The 25,554-nt window shown below is 39.6% G+C and overlaps 1 protein-coding gene and 1 long non-coding RNA gene across 12 annotated transcripts in view; one reads left to right on the forward strand and one right to left on the reverse strand.

Annotated features, from left to right (window-relative positions):
• Positions 1-25,554, forward strand: part of LOC100552334 (poly(rC)-binding protein 3) — a 240,269-nt gene that overhangs the window by 63,644 nt on the left and 151,071 nt on the right. For all 11 annotated transcript variants that reach the window (XM_016994479.2, XM_062957908.1, XM_062957909.1 and 8 more), the window contains one exon: positions 14,408-14,482. The gene's annotated coding sequence lies outside the window, so the exon portion shown is untranslated. The remainder of the gene's footprint in view (positions 1-14,407; positions 14,483-25,554) is intronic.
• On the reverse strand, positions 12,561-17,031 carry LOC134292567 (uncharacterized). Its single transcript, XR_009999808.1, has 3 exons — positions 16,783-17,031; positions 15,310-15,487; positions 12,561-14,072 (listed from the first exon to the last, which is right to left on the reverse strand). It is a non-coding gene; the product is annotated as an uncharacterized LOC134292567 (long non-coding RNA).

Raw genomic sequence — 25,554 nt, forward strand, 5'->3', positions numbered from 1 at the left:
ACCCTTCGTCTAAGTCGTTAATAAAGATGTTAAACAGAACCAGGCCCAGGACGGAACCCTGCGGCACTCCACTCGTGACTTCTTTCCAAGATGAAGATGATGCATTGGTGAGCACCCTTTGGGTTCGTTCGCTTAGCCAATTACAGATCCACCTAACCGTAGTTTTGTCTAGCCCACATTTTACTAGTTTGTTTGCCAGAAGGTCGTGAGGGACTTTGTCGAAAGCCTTACTGAAATCTAGGTACGCTACATCCACGGCATTCCCTGTATCGACCCAACTCGTAACTGTATCGAAAAAAGAGATCAGATTAGTCTGGCATGACTTGTTATTGGTAAATCCGTGTTGACTATTAGCAATGACTGCATTTGTTTCTAAGTGTTTGCAGACCACTTCCTTAATGATCTTTTCCAGAATCTTGCCTGGTATCAACGTGAGGCTGACCGGACGGTAATTGTTTGGGTCGTTCTTTTTTCCCTTCTTGAAGATAGGGACCACATTCGCCCTCCTCCAATCTGCTGGGACTTCTCCTGTTCTCCAAGAACTCTCGAAGTTAATTGCCAGTGGTTCTGAAATAACCTCAGCTAGTTCCTTCAATACTCTTGGATGTATTTGATCTGGCCCTGGGGACTTGAATTCATTTAGAGCGGCCAGGTGTTCCTGGACAACTTGTTTCCCTATTTGGGGTTGGATTTCCCCGAATCCTTCGTCCATTTCATGTTGCTGAGGTTGAAGATGGCTTTCTTTTTGTGAGAAGATTTCTTCTTCTGAATGCGCATAGACACATATCCCATGCGCTATTGGAGCATTCGTAACATGGTGAATGGAATTGCAGGTGATGCCATCAAGAACAAGTTGTCTGTCTTTTCTTCTCTATGCCTTACAAGGTGGCATTTTGCTCCCCACTCACATTTAACAGATGTATTCCCTGTGTGAATACATTGTTATTGCCATATAAATTATTTATAGTGGTAAATATTTCACTCAGATCTTTCTTGCAATCAGTCAACTGGGTTGTTTGTCACTTTGAGGGTGGCTTTATATTATTTTTTTAAGTAGAGAAAACTCCACTGGACATGCCTGCTCAATCTGGAAGAGTTTTGATGAAGACATTCTATTTCATGCTCAGGGAAGTATGTTTTTAGAAAACAAACCGATCCAGAAGGCTGCATTTTTTAAAAAAAAACAAACAAAACATTTCTTACCATTATCTGAATTCTGCGAATGCCAGTATCTTCTATAGGGTGCCCCAATTCAATGGAAATTGTTATAGTATTTCTGGTAGAAATAGTCAAAGACAATTTCTCTTTATCTTTGGTGCATAAAGCCTAAATTGATATTTTCACAAAGAAACACAATTGTGTGAATTATTGTTATATCTTTATTATTATTATTATTATTATTATTATTCCACTTTTATCTCTTAATTGTCCGACTCTGGGGGTTGGTGCTCATCTCCATTTCTAAGTCAAAGAGCCAATGTTGTCTGTAGATGCCTTCAAGGTCATGTGGCCGGCATGACTGCATGAAATGATGTTACCTTCCTGCCGGAGCAGTACCTATTGATCTACTCACATTTGCATGTTTTCAAACTGCTAGACTGGCAGAAGCTAGGGATAACAGCAGTACACCCCACTCTCTGGATTCGAACAGCCTACAGCCACCCCCCCCCCCCATGACTTGCTCTTAAAAATCTTCTTCTTTAAAATCCTGCCAGAATCAAAAGGCTTTAGCCTGTTATCGGAAGGAGAACAAGGAAGAGAAGCATTATGGCTTCCCTGGGAAGGGAATTCCAGAGTCAAGGGGTAGCCAATTTTTCAATCATTTTTATTAAGATGTTGTTGAAGGCTTTCATGGCCGGGATCATAGGGTTGTTGTATGCCTTTCGGGCTGTGTGGCCATGTTCCAGAAGTATTCTCTCCTGACGTTTCGCCCACATCTATGGCAGGCATCCTCAGAGGTTGTGAGGTATGGAAAAACTAAGCAAGGACTGTTTATATATATCTGTTTATATATATTCCCTCACCCTGGACTTCCCACAGATATATATAAACAGTCCTTGCTTAGTTTTTCCATACCTCACAACCTCTGAGGATGCCTGCCATAGATGTGGGTGAAACGTCAGGAGAGAATACTTCTGGAACATGGCCACACAGCCCGAAAGACATACAACAACCCTATTTTTATTAAGATTTTTTTAATGATACAAATAAAATGAAAGGTTAGGAATATAGGGGAAAGTGACAGGATGCTAGGGACATGGAAAAGGGAATAAGGTCAGGGGCTAGGATAGAAGTTTAGGAAAGGGGGAGGAAGGTGGGGTGTGGTTTGTTTGCTTCCAATCCTTTGTCGTGATTATAAGTCTCTAATTCTCATACATTTCTTCTTATTCTCATCATCTCTTTTCAGATACCAAGGAATATGTACCCTTATTGGTATATATTCACAGTAATATCTTCATTTTTTCTTGTTTCATATATCTAGTCAACCAGGTTCAGTCCATGACTTTTTATAATTACCTTTCCATTGTGATAATTGATGTGTAAGTTTATCCATACTCACAATTTCCACCATTTTCGTCAACCATTCCTTTAATGTGGTGATTTCATTTACTCTCCAGTGTCTCGCAAACACTATTCTGGCTGCTGTGACCAAATAATTAAATAAAATGGCTTTGTTTCTCTCTAATGTCTGTCATGCCTAATAAAAATATTCTATCTTCAGCTGAAATTTCATTTGTAATATCTTCTGAATAGCACCATTTACCTCTTTCAAAAAACTCTTTGCTTTTTTGCAATTCCACCACATGTGGAAAAAGGTACCTCTCAGTGTTTTACCTTTCCTACATTTTGCATTCATGTTTTTGTAGCATTTCGACAATTTGTCTGGGGTGATATACCATTGGGGCAGCCACCTTAAATGGTGTGCAGTGTGTTTTTAAGATTTGTATAAAGTTTGTATATAGTCTTTAAGGAATGTTCATATTTTTAAAGTTTCATGTTTTAAAGCTTTTATTTATACTTTTATTAATGCATTTGTAATGTTTTTCATTTGTATTATTTTTCATATGTTATCAGCCACTTTGAAGGCAGGATAAAGGCAGGATAGAAATAAATAGATAGATAGATACCCGTATATACTCAAGTATAAGCCGACCTGAATATAAGCTAAGGCACCTAATTTTACCACAAAAACTGGGAAAACTTATTGACTCGAGTATAAGACGAGGATGAGAAATGCAGCAGCTACGGGTCAATTTCAAAAATAAAATAGCTTTTAATAAAATTGCATTATTTGATGTATCAGTAGGTTAAATGTTTTTGAATATTTATATAAAACTGTAATTTAAGATAATGATAAAATTTTAATAAGATAAGATTGTCCAACTCTGAATACCTATATACTCAAGTATAAGCTGACCTGAATAGAAGCCGGCCAGGACCCTCACTCGAGTATAAGCCGAGGGGAGCTTTTTCAGCCCTAAAAAAGGGCTGAAAAACTAGGCTTATACTCGAGTATATACAGTAACTCAGGACAACTTCTTCTGATACTTCTTTCTGATCATATGGGTCATGAATATTCCCGCTCTGAAATTCATCCCTCAATGTTCATTGTAGTCAATTAAAGGGGAAGATGGGATATTGAAGCCAACATACTAGGAATTTTAGACACCATCCCTTTAATGCCAGCAGCCCAACAGTGCATGAAGATTATCACTAGATGGCAGAATGACATAATGCTGGTGGGAGGACTGCAATCAAGTCAACTCCCCTGTAAGTTTGGGCATAAAGACAGAACCCTATTTTCTATTTAAAAGCAAAAGAATGAGATTCCATTACAAGAAGGTACCCTTGTTTGAAACACTAGAGATAAACAGGGTTCATCCAAAGTTTAACAATATTGAGTATTTGCTGGAGGCCCAAGACATGCAAAGTGTCCACTCACTCTCCTTCCTCCTTAGTACTGCTGTTACAATTCTGCACAAAGCTCATAAAAGGTAATGTGATATGATGCTTAATTAATTACATAATTCCCTTTTCAGCTCAAGGAGGTGGATTGGAGTTTGTTAGTTCAACAGCCCAAAGGTTCCAAAACTGGTCCTAGGAAAGGCATCCTATCTATTTTTAACGTATCAGCTAATGAAAATATGTCTCAAGACCAAAATACTGAATGACCCAATTCCATTACTGTGAAGCTCCTTTCCGTTTTGGTGAGGTTGAGCTGCCTAGCAATCAAGCAGCAGCCCTCCGCTGAAGAGGCAGCATAGGCTTTATTGTATTGTATTTTCATTTCATGGAGCAGCAATTTCTCTGCTCCTACATGCAGTGCTGGTTTTGGCATATAATAAATTACTGTTATTACTAGACTATAAGACCTATTTGTGAGCTGGTTAAAAAGCCATCCTATTTACACAGCTGTTTAACTGCCTGTTGTGTCATGGCTTCTGTTGGATGAAAATTATGCCTCTGTGTTGAAAGGGGCACAGAAATAGTCAATGATTAAATGCATAATTAGAGGTTTCACATTAAATCCTGTCGTTTCAGTGACTCACAACCTCCTTTATTATGTCTAAATGATATGTATTAATGTTGAACTGGTAAAGTCTATAATCTTTGTCTTAAAACACAGCTTGTAGGTCTATTGTGTCGAAACCCAGCAGGTAGGCTGGAAGGGTGCGAAAGCCTATAATCTTTGTTTTCAGTCACAGTACATAGGTATACTGTGTCATAATCCAGTAGGACGACTAGCAAGTTGGTCCTTTGTAGCAGGGGACAAGGGGAAAGAAGACTATTTGAATTCTCTCTGTATCACACACACTGTCTGAACTTTTCATTTCCTCCAAATGGGAGATCATGGGATTTTCAACATATTGTGCTCAAATCAATCAGTTTTCCTGTCTACACAAAAATACAAGTAAAATATAATTGTGTCAAAACAAGTTTTCATATAAAAAAGTACAACCAAGACAATGTATATTAAGAAATATATGATGATTCAAACAAGATACCTGCCTCTCTCATCCAATCAAATTAATTCTCAACAAAACAATCCATCTCTGCCACTCAGTCTTAACTTTGGTGTATCATGCCTCAAGGGAGGCAGGTGCAAGTAGGAAAATTCGATATCGTATAGACCAGGGGTCCCCAAACTAAGGCCCGGGGGCCACATGCGGCCCATTGAAGCCATTTATCCGGCCCCCAGCCCCTCCCTCCCCCAGTGCGTGCCTTCCAGAGTTTTTCTTGTTTATAATCGTATTTGAGTTAGTATTTAATTAATAATTAATTATCAAGGGGGGTGCTTTGCTAGTGCTTTTGGTGCAAAAAGGCAGAAAGGGGCTGGACTAAATGGCGCAAGGGGTCTCTTCCAATCCTCTTTATTAATATTATTATTATTATTATTATTATTGACACAAAGACACAGTTTATATGCAAACAAGCAAACAAGATATATATGCTGGATTTTGTATCATAAAATCACAAGTTCCCAAGCGTTTAGGGCTGTGTGATGTATTATTATTATTATTATTATTATTATTATTATTATTATTATTATTATTATTATTAACAACATTGAGGCTGGGTGGCCATCTGTCAGGGGTGCTTTGCTTGTGCTTTTGGTGCACAAAGGTAGAAGGGGGTTGGACTAAATGGCCCAAGGGGTCTCTTCTAACCTTCTTTATTATTTTTATTATGATTATGATTGTTATTAACATTAAGGCTGTATTTGTTCCCGTTTGGGTTTTTTAAACTTCAAAATAAGAGATGTGAGGTGTGCATAGGAATTTGTTTATAGTTTGTTTGTTTTTTTCAACTATAGTCCGGCCCTCCAACGATCTGAGGGACCGTGAACTGGCCCCCTCTTTAAAAAGTTTGGGGACCCCTGGTATAGACTCCTGAGTAGAGTAAAACGTTCTGGGAAAACTGGCAAAGTCCTTTGAGGTACCACTGGTAGAGTTTATAAGGTAAAGAACCGCTCTGAGCTCCCTCGGAGAGAGAGGGTGGTCTATAAATAAAGTATTTAAAGTAAAGCCAGTATTTTAATAGGGCAATGTTCTAATACACAGTGACAAATATATTTGATATTATATGTAAGGTAATGGGGCCCCTGGTGGCACAGTGTGTTAAAGTGCCGAGCTACTGAACTTGTGGACCAAAAGGTCCCAGGTTCAAATCCCGGGAGCGGAATGAGCGCCTGCTGTTAGCCCCAGCTCCTGCCAACCTAACAGTTCGAAAACATGCAAATGTGAGTAGATCAATAGGTACCGCTCCAGCAGAAAGGTAAAGGCGCTCCATGCAGTCATGCCGGCCACATGACTTTGGAAATGTCTATGGACAACGCCGGCTCTTCGGGCTAGAAATGGAGATGAGCACCAACCCCCAGAGTCGGTCACGACTGGACTTAACGTCAGGGGAATCCTTTACCTTTACCTATGTAAGGTAATAGTTTGTTTCCCAAGAAACAGCACATTCCTACTACCTGTTGTTGCTTATGGAAGAAATCTATGGAGAATGAACTTGAAAAGAACACAAAGGTAGAAAAACAATTTTTCTGCTTGTCTTTTTTCATTGTGAATGATCTGATATCAGAACCATTTCCCCTTATCCACTCCAGATGTGAGGGCTTAGAATGAAAATAATACTCTCTATATATGTGTTTCTATTCAAGAGACCCCTTTCTGCCTGATAAATTTTAATGTGACCCCAGATATATAAGTATATAACATAGTTATAAAGTCAAACATTTATTGATACTAAATCAGCATTAGCAAGTCTTGCTAAATAGGCTGATTTTCTTTTTTGTAGAGTACAGCTGAAGCATTTTCTGCAGAGTCCACTGTGAACACTACATGTTGTTGCTAACAGATTTGTGTAAATGGGTGATATTCAGAAACCTTTTACTGTTGTCAAATTTTTCATGACTCCAACATTGAGCTAAGAGGACCTCATTTTTGGGTTGGAACCCATGGTTTAAGATGTATTGGGCTAGACAATATTACTCTTACTTACAATATTACTGTTGTTCACAGCAAATTCTCAATGAATCCTTGCAGCTTGTTATTTGTCAACCTACAGGGTGTTGTAGAGTTCATTCCTAAGCACTATATGTTTCAAAAATTTCTACATAATTTGACAAAGGAGTAGTGGAGATGCTTATAAAAACTACCCATTTAAAAAGCTGTTAGAAGGAGGTTTGAAAAGACCGGAGACAGAATCACAATTCAAAATAATCTTGTTAGACTGTAAAACTAGGCTAAAAGAAGATCTAATTAGACAGATTCATATTTGAAAAAGAACCTGCTTTCATCTTCTTGAGTCTTATATCCCACCAACCACTCCATCATAGAGCCTAAATCTAATCACAAAAGAAACCAAAAAGTCCACTTTTCTCCAAAAAGACAGTTCAATATTTATAGACATCCAGCTATTACAGAACCTGAAATTGTTTCTTCATACATCCACAGCTGTTCAAGTTCCCTGGGATTCCAGTTTAAAAAAAGGAACACAGAAACATGGATAGAAACAGAAGTTTAAACAGTGGAAGAAATCCGGGGGGGGGGGGGGGGGGAATAAAAGGGCAGAATTGTTCCTACACTGTGGAGAAAAGTAGGGAAATACTTAGGGTGAACTTTAAAAAAATAAGAAAAGAAGTATCACATTGGATTTTGTGGCTCTGCCCTCTACTTCTTCCACTTCATAAGTCTTCTGCTCTGCTGCTCAACTCCCTCACTCTCACCCATGCATTCAGCATTCAAGAAATAAAATTAAAAATGAATGAGAGAGCAATGATGGCTCAAAACTTCACTTCACAGCTACTTCTACTGCTGCGTTGGGCTGCAGAGCTCAATCTGCCAAACTTTCAAAGATGCAGTCACAGCTGGTTTGGCCAAAGACTCAAATGCTTTGGAGTGGTTTTTTTTTTTTTAAATTGTCATCACAGATTAAACAGTCTATAAACAAAAAACACAAATTCGTATCATTCACTTAAAACAGTTACAATGGCATAACATCTTTTAAAAAAATATTTTTATTGTTATTATTGAGAAAAAGTTACAATTATATAAACATATTCTATACATTTCCCCCTCCTTTATTTACATTCACCCCTGTGCTCCCCTTCCCCAGAGTCATCTCTTCTTCTGTAGTCCCACCAAAAGTTCAATTCTTCATTTGGAGGTAAATTCCCATCTTCTTTTTCCAATAATTTTTCTAGAAATTTTCTCCAAATACTTTCAAAATCATTTTTTTCCATAATCCCTTCTTTACTTTTAAATTTGATGTTAGCTTGTCATTCAGTGCCATTCGCCAAACTTCTTTATACCATTCATTAATTTGTATTTTCATTTCTCCTTTCCAGTATTTTGCAATTAGTAATCTAGCTGCTGTTAATAGCATGTCTATTAAAAAAATTCCCTCTTATCTTTCTCATCCTCTTTTTTAATTAAAAGTAATATTTCCACTGGATTCCTTCTAATTTTTATATTCATAATATTTTCTATTTCCCTTATGACCAATTCCCAAAAACCTTTTACATGTTTACAATCCCACCACATATGCATGTAGGTTCCAATTTCCTGGCACCCTCGCCAGCATTTTTCATTATTATTCTTATTCATAATATTTAACCTTCTTGGTGTTAAATACCACTTCCAAATTAGTTTGTAATAATTTTCTTTTATTCTAATTGACATGTTTTTTAATTGTCTTGTTTTCCATATCTCCTCCCATTCTTTTTCCGTTATCTTTGTTCCTAATTCCTCCTCCCATGATTCTCTTAATGTTAGTCTAAATGAAAAATGAGATAAACGCAGTGAGAGATAAATCTGGAAACATTTGTAGGTCAATGAAAGACAAATTAAAGATATTTGAAGAATTTTATAAAGAACTCTATCAGGCTGGGAAATGCTCAAAGGATAAAATTCACAAATATGTGGAAACAAATTGGACAGTAAAAATAGAAGAAACAGATAGAGAGTTATTAGAAGCACCCATTAAGAAAGAAGAAATAGAAAAAGTAATTAGGAAATTAAAAATTGGGAAAGCGCCTGGACCTGATGGGCTGGGCCCAGAATATTATAAAACATTTGGGGCAATGATAACTCCAAAATTATTAGAATTATTCAATGCAATAATGGATGGAGAACGAATACCAGGATCATGGAAACAATCATTAACAATACTATTACCCAAACCAAAAAAAGACTTGACAGACCCTGGTTCTTACAGACCAATATCATTAATTAATCAAGATGCAAAAATTTTAACAGCGATTATTACCAACAGAATGAGCAACTTTATGTATAAATATATAAAACAAGATCAATGTGGGTTTGTTAAAGGGAGACAAATGTCCAACCTGATAGGAAGTGTAATAAATAAAATACAAACAATAGAAGGGGAAAAAAACAAAGTGGGGATTCTAGCACTGGGTATATTTAAAGCCTTTGATTTATTTATTTATTTATTTATTTATTTATTTATTTATTTACAGTATTTATATTCCGCCCTTCTCACCCCGAAGGGGACTCAGGGCGGATCACATTATAACACACATAGGGCAAACATTCAGTGCCCATAAACACATCAAACAGAGACTGAGAGACACACGCAGAGGCAAGTTAACCTTCTTCTGAGGGGATGTTCGATTCTGGCCACAGGGGGGAGCAGCTGCTTCATCATCCACACTGACGGCACTTCCCCCTCTGCTTTGCTTTTGGACTATCCTTGTACCTCTGGTGCTTTTCGCTTTTTAGAGGAACAGGTAGTGCAGCAACAAAGCACTCTGAATTCTTGTCACAACACTGAACTAATTGGACTATAAACTGCCCAGCAGTTACTTTTAATGTGGAAAAGCAATTCCATGAGCTTTTCACTTCTGGGAAATCCCAATAACATTCCGATAGTATAGCAGAAATGGAAATGGGTAGGTTTTTGTGGTGTTTGTGGCACAGCAGCTGTTATTATGTGTTTCCTTGGTTCATCAGATCTTTCTTCCTCTTATAAAAAGTGATGAAAAAGGTGAAAGATTTATACGAAGAGAAACTAGAGAAACCTTTCTGTCTGACACAATTGTTCCCCCACTTTCAATGTAAATCTTAAAATCATAAATAAAAATTTTAAAAATATAAAAGGAGGTGATGGAGAAAGAGGGGATTCTGCCACAATACAAATAACACAGACCCGAGCCTGGAACTCAGCAGGTGAAGTGACATCAACCAGAAGCATCAGGATTTGATTTCATGGAGCCAGTCAATCATCTGACTCTACAGTGTTCTGAGTTGCTTGAAAGAGCTGTGACCTGGAAAAGGAGAAGTCAGTTCATCATGCGAGCTGAAAAGGATTCTCCACTGGGAAAGGAGTTTAAGTTACTTCATAAGACAGAATGAGGAAGGACTAGTATTCAAATTAGGAAAAAACACTTATGGGGGAACATTTGATATATGAAATCGAATATTTGTTTATACCTCACTTTTCTTTCTTGACTGAGACCCAAAGTGGCTTACAGCATTAAAAACCAATGAAATTTAACATCTATAGCATATAAAATTAAGATAGAACTAAATTTAGGAGTCAATTAAAATCCCATAACACACCTAAAAGTGTTAAAGTAATGAAAACACTATAGTCCTGCTTGTTCTTTAAATCTTTCTTCTTTAAAAACCTGTCTGAATAAAAAGGTTTTAGCCTGCCATTGGAAGGACAATAGGGAGGAGACCATCCTGGGAAGGGAATTCCAGAGCCTAGAGACAGCCAACAAGAAGTCCCTCTCTCATGTCCCCACCAATTTTGCTTCCTTTGACCCTGTTCAAAAGATTTCACCTCACTTTCTGTCCCTATGATAATTGGATTTTGGAAAAAAACTGGCTTGTTGTGGATTGGTGATAAAACTTCAGTGAAGACATCTTTTCCCCGTGATAACTCTTTCAGGAGTGTATTTCCCTTCCTGGGGATAGATTTCTCTCACCTCCTGTTGTCTCACCTCTTTTCTTAACTATGAGTCATTTGTAAGTCAGATGTCTGTAACTTGGGGACTACCTGTAGTTGGCATTCAAGTTTTAAATGTGCAAAGACACTCCTGTCCATTGCAGAAGTCTGTGCCTCCAGGTTGAATGTTGAGTCCAGGCATATACCCAAACTGCAAAGCTTTGTCTTCATGGGGAGTCTAACCCCATCTATATAAGATGAGAGGATACAAAGCCTGGCAGTAGTATATGTCAAAACGGATTTGGAATTATTGTTGGTTGTAAATTGAATATGACTAGCAAGTGTACTGAAGTGATATTTTAACCTGCACTATTAGAACCATGGTTTTAAAATAAAGGGAAGTTATAGGGTGGTTCTATACTGATACTATAATCTAGTTTCACTTCACTTCACTTTATTTCTTAATTAGTCGCTGTCCACCAGAGTGCTCCGAGCGACTTACAATTTAAAATATCATTCCACAATATAAAAAACATTCATCATAAAAACATTCAACATAAAAACATTCAACATAAAAACATTCAACAGTGACTATTTGGCAAATTAGATCTGATTTACTTAAATGCACAACCAAACAGCCAAGTCTTGAGCGCTTTTCCAAAAGGTCGCAACTCCGACATTGCTCTAAGATATGGAGGCAATGAGTTCCACAGAATTGGAGCATAGATCGAAAAGGCTCTACTACGCCTTGTAGCTTCCAGGTGTACCTCCCTAGGGCCCGGTACGTATAGGAGATTTTCCTGGGAGGATCGAGGTGACCACTGATGGAAGAAAGGAATGAGGCGGTCCCTAAGATATAATGGTCCTTGGCCATTTTGAGCTTTAAATGTCAGGATCAGTATCTTGTAAGAGATCTGATGTTTCACTGCACAGCACCTACGCAAATACTCCAGGAATTGGATCAAGGCTGGGACAGTGGACATAATATGTGCTGATTACAGATAGGAACCAAACCCAAGAACTGCAGGATCCACATTTTTTTCTTAACCAGTCTACTGAGTTGTGCTGATGTGCATATCCATGTCCATTTGAGGTCAGCACTGAACCATGACAGAGCACAGGAAATGAGAACAAAGGGGTGGAAAGTGAGAATTCCCATGGGAATTATGTGGTTTTCTTTCCCAAGGGAGTCATTGTTTACCTTCCAGCCAGCTGTGTTTCAGTGATTTTAGAATGTTTCAGCACTAGGAATATCCTGACAAGCCCTCCCCTTTTTCCAATCCTGTTTTTGAACCCTGCAATGCAGTATCTGGCTTATTCTGTACTTCATGTTGGTTTTGGAACACACTGTTTCTGGTATGATGCAGGCTGAAGCGCACATTGAGGGGTAGGTTTTGTGGACACCTAGCTCTCCAGCCAGCTTCGATTTGCATTATAGCGTCTGTATAGTTCCACTATATTCTTCATTGATCATGCCCCATATAGAGTACTGCATCCAGTTTTGGATGCCTCGTTTAAAGACAGATACAGGCAAGTTGAAGTGAATTAAGAAAAAGAACAAGTGTTGTCCAAATTTTGGAGGTTCAATTCTGGCATGCTTGTTACAATCAGTTTCAATGCAGACATACAGAGATCAGGGGCAAGGTCAGAAATTGTTTATTGCTTAACAACAACAATAATAATAACAACAATAACAACAATCTTTATTTATTTATATCTCCCCAAGGAGACTCAGAGTGGATTACGGGTACATATATGGCAAATATTCAGTGCCGTTATACAATTGACAAAGACAGACAGTACATAAACGGAGGCAAGGTTTCCCTCATTTTTCCATCTCTGGCATCTGGAGGCTGTGCTCGACTCAGCCATGGGGAGGTGCTATTGTTTCATTTTTCCATGCCAAGGAGCCATGGACACCTTCCTGATTGAATTACCAGCATGTTTTTCAGGGACGCCTTTTACCTCCCTGCCAAAGCGATCTCTTTATCTACTCTTTGCTGTTTTCGAACTGCTAGGGAAGCAAAAGCTAGGGCTGATGGCAGGAGCTCACCCCACCATGGCTTGTACTGTCAACCTTCCAGCCTTCATTGGCCAAAGTAGGATGTCAGGGGAAGAAATACTAAATCTGACATAATTCACAGTTACAGGCATGGGCAGACATTTGAAATAATAGACATTGCTGCGATTGGTCCAAGATACAATCCATAGTTTTGTTGATCCACAATACATTAATTGTTGAACTAATAGGCATCACTCTGATTGATACATATTATGACCCACAGTCTTGCTGGTGTAAAGTGTGTGGTGGGATACGTAATAAGGCTCTTCATTGGTGGAATTTTTGAGCCTGCTTCTCTATCCGCCCCACCCCTTTCTGACCACGGGAACTCATTAACATAGGAAGTGGTTGTTTCAAGGGAAACAATGTTTGCTGGTAGATATCAGGGCTGAGAAGGAGAAGACTCCTTGATTAAAGAATAGGCTGATCTCTGTTCTAAATCCAGGGGTGAGGCTGAAGTGGAAATTCTGGTATCTTGAAGCCATTGTTTATAGAAATACATTTTAATATGTGTATTGTAGTATTTTTACAAGGTTTATGTGTTTTCATTATTCTGTAGCCCTCCTCAAGCCACAAGGAGAGGTGGATAAGAAATAAAATTATTATTATTATCATTATCATTATCATTACTACTACTACTACTGTTACTATTATGTGGAGGTGGGGGGAAAGGAGTAGATACACAAACACAAGATGGTCTATGTACAAAGAAAATATAATATCCAAATAGCATATAGTATTATTAAAATTCCCAGTACAAAGCTCAATTCAGTAGTACCAGACAAAATGAAAAGAAGCAACAGCTCTAACAGAAAAGTTATCTAAGTCTGATATTGGTTCCAATGTATATAGGCTTCAGGGATACATAATCAATGAAAATATCTTCCAAACAAAGTAAACAGGCGGTTGGTCATGTTGCTGTATACAGAATGAAGAAAATAATGATGGAGCACTGCTCTCAAGAAAGTCTTCGCAAGTAATGTCCAAATAAAGTCCCAAGTAAAGTCTACAGGGGTTCCCGGGTATAGGGTTTCGGGGGAAAAATCCCCTTCTTCAGGAGTTGGTATAGTCAGCAACAGTGAGCTTATATCTAAAACAAAACATAGAGTAACAAGTATTTTACCAGCAGTATTAACAGAAGTAAAGGTAACTCATATAACTGTTATATACTTACATAGTGCCTAATTGCTTACAAGAAATGACTCTGCTTGTGGTTATTTCAACTGCGAGTGATTCTGAAGGTTCATTCAAAGGTTTATAAAGAGTACTTGATAACTCAAAGGAAACAGCTAAAATTGAGTGATTCATTAAGTCCCTGGGGGAAAAAGGTTTTAAGCTTAAAGATCCAGTACATTTCCCTTTGGGATAATAGTTTTTCCAAGTCCATAAACGGTTTTTGAAGCAAATTATCTTCCTTTTCTACAGCAAGGAACACTGCAGTAACATTCAGCACAATGCTGATCACTGAAGAATGATCTGAAGAAGTGGATGAGGGGACCGGTAAGTGGCTGGTTTTCTTTCTTACATTTTTTCCCACCACAACACTGAAATTTAAGAAGGGAAGGCCTAATTTTAATGCACAAGGCTTATAAGGAAATCGTAACCAGATCTTTTGTTTATGAATATGGTGCTTTAAGAGTTAAATGTTCAAGGATGTGATTTTTTTTTTGGTATGTGCTTGCAATTTTTTCTGATATGCTAATATATAAGGGATTGCTAGTCATTATTTGTCCATGGGGGTTGTGGGCATTGTTTAATGATAACTCACCATCAAACTGATGGTACCTCGCCATCAAACTGGCAACTGCCAGAAAAAAACAATTGTGTTTGGTCTCCCATAGTCAGTGATGTGAATGTGATGTTAGTAAGGTCGAGGTAATATCTTAAATCCATTGAAAAGCCGTATAGCTGCCAGAACCCATGGTGCTGGGGAAAACCTCTGCACTCCATTACATACTTGAATTGCTCTCTTTAATCTTCCTATTTCTTTGGGATTTTCCTCCAGCCAAGAAGCCATTTATACACACTGTGTAACTAAGGGGATATTTTGGAACATCATCCTTATTTCTATATTTAAATATAAAAATGTCTCCCTATATTGTGTAGTTGGTGAAATATGTCAGAACATGTACTGAATAAATCTATATTTACAAAAAGTCTTATCCAGCCAGTTTTTTTTAAGTGCATTAGGCAGAGTAATTCCCCATTGAAGGCCTTGAAGATGTTTTAGAATTCAGCAGTTTCCAGCTACATAAGGTCTTCAGAATTACTTGCACACATGTATGTTTTTTGTTCAAAAGCAATCTGCCCTTGACAAAATGTCTTACCTCCTCCAAAGGTTGCTGTACTTGTGACTCATATTCCATCCTACCCTGATTCTCACAGTTGGGTGATTTGGGGTATTTTTATTTATCGCCTTTCCACCCTTGAAGTTAGTAGATGAAAATGTTTAATTTGTCACCAGTTGTAGTTTTCAGTATGCACACCATAATGACATCCATCATTCTGGAAAACGGAGTGGGCGGGGGGATAAAAAATAGATAATCACAACCAGAACAATATTGTTTACATTTATTGGGGATCTGAGTTGAAGGTGCTGCAGAAAGACAAAAAAACGTTCATTCTGTACCATGTCAGAATGGAGACTCACGATTATGTCAGGGGCATCCCAGGGGACTTGCATAGTTAAGGGTTCCAGGAGGATTTATTGACACTTGTAGTCTATCATATACTGTGGCGTAAAGAAGGAAATAGAGAGAGATGGGCTGCTAAACTTGCTGACCAAAAGGCTGGCAGTTCGAATCTGGGGAGTGGGGTGAGCTCCCGTTTTTTTTAATTTATGTATTTATTTACTACATTTATATCCCGCTCTTCTCACCCTGAAGGGGACTCAGAGCGGCTTACAAATCAAATGTACATACAATATATTATTAGCATAGCACAATATAAGCATTAAATTACTATATTGTACTATATCATTACACTGTAATATTATTAGTAATATTACATGTAATAAATAATGTTTAATTAATATTATTACTAAGCTTTGTTTTCTTCAGTGTAGCGTACGTCCCTTTCTTCCAAGTCCATGAACAAAGTCCTTATCTGTTGCAGGTGGTTTGTAACACTTTCCCCCTTCTAAAGTTTTAAATTGCATAACTTCCTGTCAGCAAAACTTTCATGCCTGTTGATTGGCCGAGGTAAATTTCCTTTAGGCTTTACCAACACTCAGCAGCTGTTTGGGCATTCCTTAGATATGGCAGTTGACTGTCCTTTAAAGCCAATATGATAGACACCTTTGAACGCTGATCTGCCCTCAATTTGTCATCGTCATCTTCTTCTTCTTTATCTGGGGGATTCTCCACTACTTGCCACAAATGGTCTCTTAACAGAATTTTTTTTATTTTAAATGACCATGTGGCATAATTGCTGGCATTCGATCTTTCAAAAGACAATCCACTTGCTTGAAATGCCATCGCTATGTGTCTCCAACCTCAATATGGTCTCTACTGGTCTGTACTGGTCTAGACTGGGCTGCACTGAGACCATAACCTTTGTTGGGTGAGTGACCTTAATAACAAAAGACTGTCCTCATGAACGTAAGCAGAGCAACCCAACAGCAGCAGCAGCAGTGCGCCCAGCACCAGCAGCCCAAAGCAACAAAAAGAATAAAACACACAGACCAATGTTATATCTTCTATAGTAGGCTTTTCTTTTTAGTAAAATAATATAGTTACACTATTACACAATAACAAGGTTTCCATAAGACAAATAAGCACATACATAGTAGCTTTACTCACAGCAGCCTTTATACTGGAGGCTTCTCTCATACATGGCCTTCCCATATCAGGCCTTCCTCATACTGTGAGACCTACCTCACAGAGAAGCCTCCTGACACTGACGGAGGAGTTCCCTCACTGAGGCAAACTAACACTAACAGGCTTCGGCCTACTCACTCTCTTCAGGGCGACACTAGCTTTGGCCCACTAACTCTAACAGGCTTCGGCCTACACTTTTGTAATGAAAAATAAGCAGTTAATTTTTAATATTTCTGACAAAAAACACATCTGAAGAAATGAACTCCATGATATGTTTGCCTTATGGTTGCCCTTGTTTGGAAATAACTTGAATCATATAACAACAGCAAAATCATCTGTGGACATTATTTTTGTTTTCTTAATGTTTAATGATAAACCTGCCTTTGTACTTTCTTCCTTGACTTTCTTCAGTAGTTTTTCCAAGTTTGTGTTGTTGAGTTTCCTTCCTCCAGTTTTCACACCTGCTTCCTTAGAGTCTAATCCAGTTTTGTGTATGATACAATGCATTCAGCATACACAATGAAGATACAAGCCTTGCATGACCCCTATGCCAATTGGAAACCACTCTGTTTCTCCATATTCTGTCCTAATTGCAGCCTTTTGTTCTGAGTATAAGTTATGCATTAGATTTGGATATCAAATGTTGTGCTACACTCATTTCTTTAAGAGATATCCATAGTTTGTCATGATTGGCAGAATCAACGATATTTTGAACCTGGTTAACAAGGAATATTGTACGCAATTTCATTTCCAATGTTTTATTGCAGAACTGCATTGCAGAATTATTAAGAGGCACCCAGCCACAAGCAGCCTAAAAACTGTCAATCCTGCAAAATGATTAAGTATTGCATAGCAGTTTTTATTTTTTGAAAAAGAGGAAAGTGATGAATAATGTTTGACTAAGTCTTCCCAGAAAATTTGATTGGTATTCCAGAGTGATGTAGCGGAACCTTCGTGCTACGGTTCTTGTTGGCGCAGTGGAGGAATTTGAAGACGGACAACTGAAGGAATTTCCCAGAAAGCAGTTTTATTTCGCTAATGGCCACTAGGGGTCCCCCTAGCACAAAGTAAGTGCTTCTCCAGGGGAACCGCCCAGTGGCATGCTGAGTGAACATTTATACACACTACAGGGTTCGGGTTATGCCCGCCCACAAGCAAATTCATTGGCTTAGAGTTGTGACGCTGCCCAATCGGTGCTGACTAGCAGGCCGGCTGCACCCTTTTTGTGCCGTGCTCACAAATCTTTCAGAGCGCCTGCGTACGCATGCTCTGTTTGTTTTTCTTTAGCTTTCATTTCTTCAGAAACACATGATTTCCCAGAAGTCACATGTTTCTGTGAGTTTATGCACCCGGGTCGCTAGCTGTCGCCATCTCTGCCCATATATGGTATTTCCTGGGGTTCCTTAACCCCCCCCGCCTCAGTGAGATTATTGAAACTCATCAAGAAAATTCTAAGGCCCACTTAAACTTGCTATATTCAAAAACCTATTTTTTATTCCTGTGTTGCAGTTAGCAAAATTTATTTAATACCACAGTGTGTGATAATGCACAGGGGGCAGCATTTGTCAGGTGAAACCTTACCCACGGATAATAATTCCTTGGATGCTTAATGTTTTTTCTATTTTGGCTGACTCTGAAAAGCGCACCAAGATTTGTATAATGCATTGGTTTATGTGGATGTGGAATTATCTCAACAGCATTCCAGCATTTTCTAAACTCAGCAACTAGAGATTTAAAATGCTTAATTTGGCTTCACGTTGACACTGTTCTGCTGGGAACTGAAAAATACTTACAGGGATAAGAAAAATGAAGACAGCACAAATGTCATTATTACTGATCCTGTTCTCTATTTTAAAAGCTGTTCGGGTCAGGCCTCAAAAGTTATTTTCTTAAGGAATTATATGTCATTCATGTCAAAGCCATACAAGAGATACATCAGCAGAGAAGTTACTCCCACCTGTCCTTTTACAGTTGCTTGCTTAAGCCAGCTAGAGGTTACTGGTGCATTAGTGAAGTATATATAAGTAAGCAGAAATACAACAAATGAACTGATTCAGCAGAAATCACATGACATCAGATGAGATTTATCACTTCAGACTTTTTAGGAAGGAAAGGAGAAGAGAGGGAAAACAAGTAAACAGAAACATCTATCAATTTGAAAATAGTTTCTCCAGAACTTGGCTTTTTCGGGAGTTCGTTTATATGTTTTCTCAACAACCTATCTATATATATAAAAGAGTGATGGAATCCCAGCGACCGACAAAACAACAAAACTACAGGCCCCCCAACCTCGAAATTTGACAACACAACCCGTCATCCACGCCTCCAGATTAAAGGGAGAGGAATAATTGTTTTTATCTAATTGCTGCCAGTTAGAAGGCTAAGCTCCGCCCACTTGGTCTCCTAGCAACCCACTCAGCCCAGGGGACAGGCAGAGTTAGGCCTCACTTAGGCAGCTTCTGCCAACCCTAAAGTTCAAAAACATGCAAATGAGAGTACATGAATAGGTACTGCTCTGGCGGGAAGGTAACGTCTCTCCATGCAGTCATGCCGGCCACATGACCTTGGAGGAGTCTACGGACAATGCCAGCTCTTTGGCTTAGAAATTGAGACCCCCAAAGTCAGACACAACTGAACTTAATGTCAGGGGAAAACCTTTACCCTTTACCTTAACTACCACCAATTCCTCAATACTTTATTTCCCATACCACCATACTTCGCCACAGCAACGCGTGGCCGGGCACAGCTAGTGTTATTACAAAACATGGCCTAACTATAGGATAAATCACGACCAAGGCTCTTCTGTGAAAGGAGATAACTGCAGTGAAATAACTGGTTTTTGCATGCAAGAAAAGCAGGATTTTAGAAACAATGACCCACAGTAATTCTTACAATTATGCATTTTTGCGTTTGATTCTTGAGCGAATTAATCTTTTATATCAAATATTTGATTTTAACTATGTTTTTACTTTGTATTGTATGTTTATATGTTGTAAGCCACCTTGAGTCCGCCTCTGGAGAAACGCAGGGTAAAAAAATCTTAGATAAATAGAAAGATATTATAACCATTGAATGGCTGTTGTAAGACAGTCCTTCATAGGAATTTTTTGGATTTTTAAAAAGAACAATCTTAATACCAAATACATACTTCCACCTTAGTCTTTAGGGGCAAACTCCAACACAGCAGTTTTTGAATGTTCTTCAATTGTGGAGTTTGTTTCCAAAAGGTACCAAATCCAACAAAATTGAAAAATGAGTTATAGTTGGCATCACATTAATGGCAAGGAGTAGAATATTATGCACAGATTAAAACTACCAAAATGTATGAAATCACATTGATACAGGGCTTGGAAAATTGCATTTTAGAGCAAAATACAGTAGAGTCTCACTTATCCAACACTCGCTTATCCAACATTCTGGATTATCCAACGCATTTTTGTAGTCAATGTTTTCAATATATTGTGATATTTTGGTGCTAAATTCGTAAATACAGTAATTACAACATAACATTACTGCGTATTGAACTACTTTTTCTGTCAAATTTGTTGTATAACATGATATTTTGGTGCTTAATTTGTAAAATCATAACCTATTTTGATGTTTAATAGGCTTTTCCTTAATCCCTCCTTATTATCCAACATATTCGCTTATCCAACATTCTGCCGGCCCGTTTATATTGGATAAGTGAGACTCTACTGTAATGCAAATCTTCAGCATGTTTTTTCTCTTTCTGTAAAATGTGTTCTGATGGATTTGGTACCTTTTGGAAACAAACTCCACAATTGTTTAAACCCATTGAGATGCACTGAAGCAAAACTGACTAGACACTTGCATGCTCGTTCTTTACATCACTGGCTCCCTAGATTTCTGTGATCAGATGCACACATAAGAACATCCTCCAAATTCTCCACTTGGGTGGCATAGCTTCCCAAATTCCTTTAATAAGTAGAGCGGAGAAGTAACTGGTGAAAAATAACTAGTAATATATACTGAGTTTTTCCGTCAGTAACGAAGTTATTTTTAAATATTGCCATTGCCATAATCATTTTTCTGAACAAATATAGATTGCCCTTGAAATTTAGTCATTTCCTGTTGCCGTTGTTCACCTTCGGGGATTCATTCAAAATATGTTGATATTGCAAACCTAATCCTATAACCAAAACTGATTCTTTTACTCAGTTTTTGGGGGATATTACTCTACTTATCTCTCACCTCCAGCTGTCACTATTCTGCTGACATTGAACAAACTGTTTATAGACTATTTTTTAACTTGAACTACCAGAAGATAATGGAGAGTCATCTCCACTCCTCAGCCTATTTCATCTTGGGCTTACTTAGCTCCCTTTGAAAGACATCACTTAACTTTACTGTCAATAATTTATTGTTAAGTCTTATGTCAACCGTGGACTGACATATGGTCCCTAAGCTGCATACCTATATTTGCAACTTTTGCACCATCACTGCTCCTTAAAATGCATTTGTGTGTGTGCATGTTTAAAACTAGAATGGATTTCTGGCTTGGAACCGTCTTTCCGTTTGCTTGAAGACTAAATGTTTCCTTGCCCTATATATCTACAAAGAGCTAAGCTATGTTTACTGAATGGTTTTAAAATTGTGCTTCACTGTAATAAATCCAGTAGTACCTTGATATTGTGCCCCAATTAATTGGGAGTTTTGTTTTTTGTTTTTGGTTGACTTGGTTTTTGTACACAAACATTGGAATATGTTTCATGAATGTATGTCATTGAAAAAAACTGTATATCATATCGACTTTGAAATATTATTCTCTCAGCATACTACTGCTGTTCAACAAACTCTCAAAGGAACAAATCTGATGGTGTGACAAAGAATAGTCTATTTTTAACAAACCATTGAATGTACATGAATTATTTATTCATATGTCAGGCTGTTGCTGGTGTTACATTCACCTTGCAATTCTAAAGCAGCTTGAATGGTGTAGTTCTACATCTTAGAGAATATTGCGCTTCATGAAAATTTCTTCATTTTCATATTTGGAAAGTTTTTTTGTTAATTAGTTTTTTTTAGTTTCTATGAGACAATCACAAACTGCATTTAGTGAAATTTTATAACTCTGCTGTTTAGATGCTGAAGAGATTAAAAGAACTACATTCAAGCCTGCAGCGATTGTTTTTAAATTCATACAAAAAAGTCAGTTATTTTCTAGTTAATTTCTACAGCTTTTAAGCAGGAAAAGTCTGTTTCTGGGGCACAATTCAAAGTTCTGGTCATGGCTTAGGGCTGGGTATCTGTCATACTGTATTTCCTCTCATGAGCCTTCTTGGATCCTGAGATTCTCAATAGAATCTCTTCTCTCTCAGGATGAATCTACACAGGCCACAAATGGCAATGCTGATCAGGAATGGGATACTTTATTTGGATCACCATGGTCTGCACTACCAACTCCCAGCATTCTGGGCTTTATGGTGTCCACCAGGCATGACTATGATAGTGTTCATTGCTCTGCACCTGAAGTGCCAATAGCTGGAACATTAAATGAGATATTTATTTATTATTTATTTACCTTATTTATATCCCACCTTTCTCTACCCCAAGCGGGCCTCAAGGCGGCTAACAACCACACTTATACAGTGTCTTAGAACATAACATAAACACGAGATAAAATTGGATTAAAATTAATTAAGATAGCTGTTGTGACTTTTTTTTAAAAAAGTTTTGGTCAAAACTTTTTAAAAATTCCCTAAAATCAGTAGATGTATGAATATTTATGAAAGTAGGGGAGAATGATCCCCTGTTATCTTGTGTCATTGTATAGAAAATTCAAGGAGATAGCTCTTTAAAGTTTTTAAAGTTTTTTTAAAGAAAACTTTGAAAATTCCCTAAAAATCTGTGGATAAGTGATACATTCTGAAACTGGATGGGCCAACAGTGATAAGGACAGGTTGCTTACCTGTAACCGTGTTTCTTCGAGTGTACTCTGTGAATTCACACTAATGGAGAGACTGCGCCTGCGCAGGTTCCAACGGAAACTCTTCCCAAGCTAAAGTTTAAATTTTGGCGGTAGCCACGCCCCCCGCCCCCAGAGGGCATATAAGGCGGCCCTGGGCGCCCGCTCTCCAGTTCCTGCGCCGCCAAGGCAACGAGAAAGGAAGAGGGTTTGCCAGAGGGGAAGGAAGGGCGGGCTTGTGTGAATTCACAGAGTACACTCGAAGAAACACGGTTACAGGTAAGCAACCTGTCCTTTTTCTTCGTGTACTCTGTGAATGCACACTAATGGAGACTAGCACGCTTAGGTCCCGGATGGTGGGACAAGGCAATCCTTAATCACAAGTTGATGTCCAAACACATCTTTATTAAACATAAATAACATGGTCCGAGGGACCAGTATAGTAACACAAGCATATGCCAAGAGAGGAACTTGGTAGGACACCAAATAAACAATTTCAAACATGAGGAAAAATAAGTACTGTGCATTATCTCCGAAGGGGAGAGAGGAGAAATACATAAGGCACAATGGTTCAGGAAAACAGTGCAAATTAGAACGTAGATATGGCATAACGAGATGGCCAAACACGGGGACATCTGATAAGAAAGAACCATGAGGAGGGACCCTCCAGGGGGCCGAGTGGTAGGTAAGTATCGAGGATAAAATCCTCAGGACAAACAGGAGGACAAAACTGATCTAGCAAAGGCTGAGTCTTTTAAGGCTTTTTGGTCTATTCTATAGTGAGAGACAAAAGTAAGGGGGTTAGACCAGATCGCCGCCTTACAAATAGAGTCCAGCGGGATGCCCCTCAAAAAGGCAGTTGATGTGGAAAGACCTCTCGTCGAACGCGGGTGAACGGACGGGGGAGGTGGACGTTTAGCCAGTTCGTAGGCAAGTTCAATGGCCTGAGCAATCCAGTGAGATAACCTTTGCGAAGAAATAGGATTACCCAGCTTATCTGGGGCATGGGCTATAAAGAGTCTCTGAGTCTTACGAATGTCCTTGGTGCGGTCCCGATAGAAGAGAAGGGCCCTACGTACGTCGAGGAGATGCAGCCTCCGTTCCAGAGGAGACGAGGGGTTCGGAAAGAAAGCGGGGAGGGCAATGTCCTGGTTAAGGTGAAAGGCAGAGACCACCTTGGGGAGGAAGGTGATGTCCGGGCGGAGAACGGCTCGGTCATGATGAAAGCGAAGATAAGGTTCATCAACCCTAAGGGCCGCCAGCTCCGAGGGTCTGCGAGCCGAAGTTATGGCCACCAGGAAAGCTACTTTCCAAGAAAGTAGGCGCAGGTCGGTCGATGCTAGAGGCTCGAAAGGAGAGGAAGTTAGCTGGGAGAGCACGAGCTCGAGGTTCCAGCCCGGCGTAGGTGGCTGGGAGGGCGGACGGATGTTGTTGTACCCCTTTAAGAAGGTTTTCACAAGATGGTCAGAGAATAAAGACGGTCTACCATGTTGCTGGAAACACCAGGAAAGAGCAGCCAGATAAGACTTCATAGAGGAAAGCGAAAGCTTCTGATCTGCAAGGGTCATAAGAAAGTCCAACACTATCGGTACCGAGGTCGGAAAAACGGCGATGTCCCGAGACCGGAGAAAGGCACGGAAGCGGGAGATTTTATAAGTGTATGACTTGGTTGTAGCCGGCTTGTGGGCCGCCCGAAGGATCTCCTGCAGGTTTTGCGGGAGGGAGGTTAGGCGAGAATTCTCCATGCAGTGAGATGTAGAGAGGGAAGATCCGGGTGCAGGATCTGGCCGTTTTCTCTGGATAAGAGGTGTGGTAGGAGAGGTAGAGTGAGAAAGTTCATTTTGGAGAGGTGGAGAAGAACCGGATACCAAGGCTGTCGAAGCCAAGCTGGTGCTATCAGGATCGCCGACGTCGAAATCGACCGGAGTCTCTGGAGGACCCTCGGTATCAGGGAGAACGGCGGAAAGAGGTAGATCGGTTCCGACGACCAGTCCAGAAGGAAGGCGTCTCCCAGACAGCCCGGGAAGGAGGCCGGAGGAAGTCTCGCGCCGTATCGAGGTAGTTGCGCGTTCTGGGGAGAGGCAAAGAGGTCCAGAGTGGGGAATCCCCACTTTCGGAAGAGAGAGAGAAGAGTCTTGGGATCGAGCATCCATTCGTGGGAGGAACTCGTCATCCTGCTGAGGGCGTCCGCCAAGTCGTTTTGGATCCCGGGAAGATGGACTGCCAGGATCTGCACATTGTGGCTTATGCACCAGGACCACAGCTGAGAGGAAAGGAGCATCAGCTTCCTCGAACTCGTGCCACCCTTTTTGTTGATGTAGAAGATTGCCACTGTGTTGTCTGATTGAACGAGGACAGACTTCTGGGAGATCAGGCGGGAGAAGGCTTTCAGAGCTTTGAGGATGGCGAGAAGTTCGAGAAAGTTTATGTGATTGGTCCTTTCGGAGCGAGACCAAAGACCTTGTATGGTGAGACTGCCCAGGTGGGCTCCCCAGCCGTAATTGGAGGAGTCCGTGGTTACGATGACCGAAGGAGAAGGCTGGTGAAACGGGAGGCCCTTGCAAACGTTGGAGAGGGACTTCCACCAGCGAAGCGACCGACGAACATGGAGCGGGATGGAGAGAAACCTCGAGTTGAGGTGGCGGGATGGTTTGAAGACGTCTATAAACCAACGCTGCAGGGTGCGAAGATGGAGCCTGGCAAACGGGGTCGTGAGGACTGTGGAGGCCATGTGGCCCAGGAGTACTTGGATGGACCGGGCTCGAACTCTCCGGTTGGTTTCGCAGAGGGAGACTTGATGTCGAAGGGCGAGAAACCTGTCGAGCGGG

This window comes from Anolis carolinensis, chromosome 6 (assembly GCF_035594765.1).
Source record: "Anolis carolinensis isolate JA03-04 chromosome 6, rAnoCar3.1.pri, whole genome shotgun sequence".
NCBI lineage: Eukaryota > Metazoa > Chordata > Lepidosauria > Squamata > Dactyloidae > Anolis > Anolis carolinensis.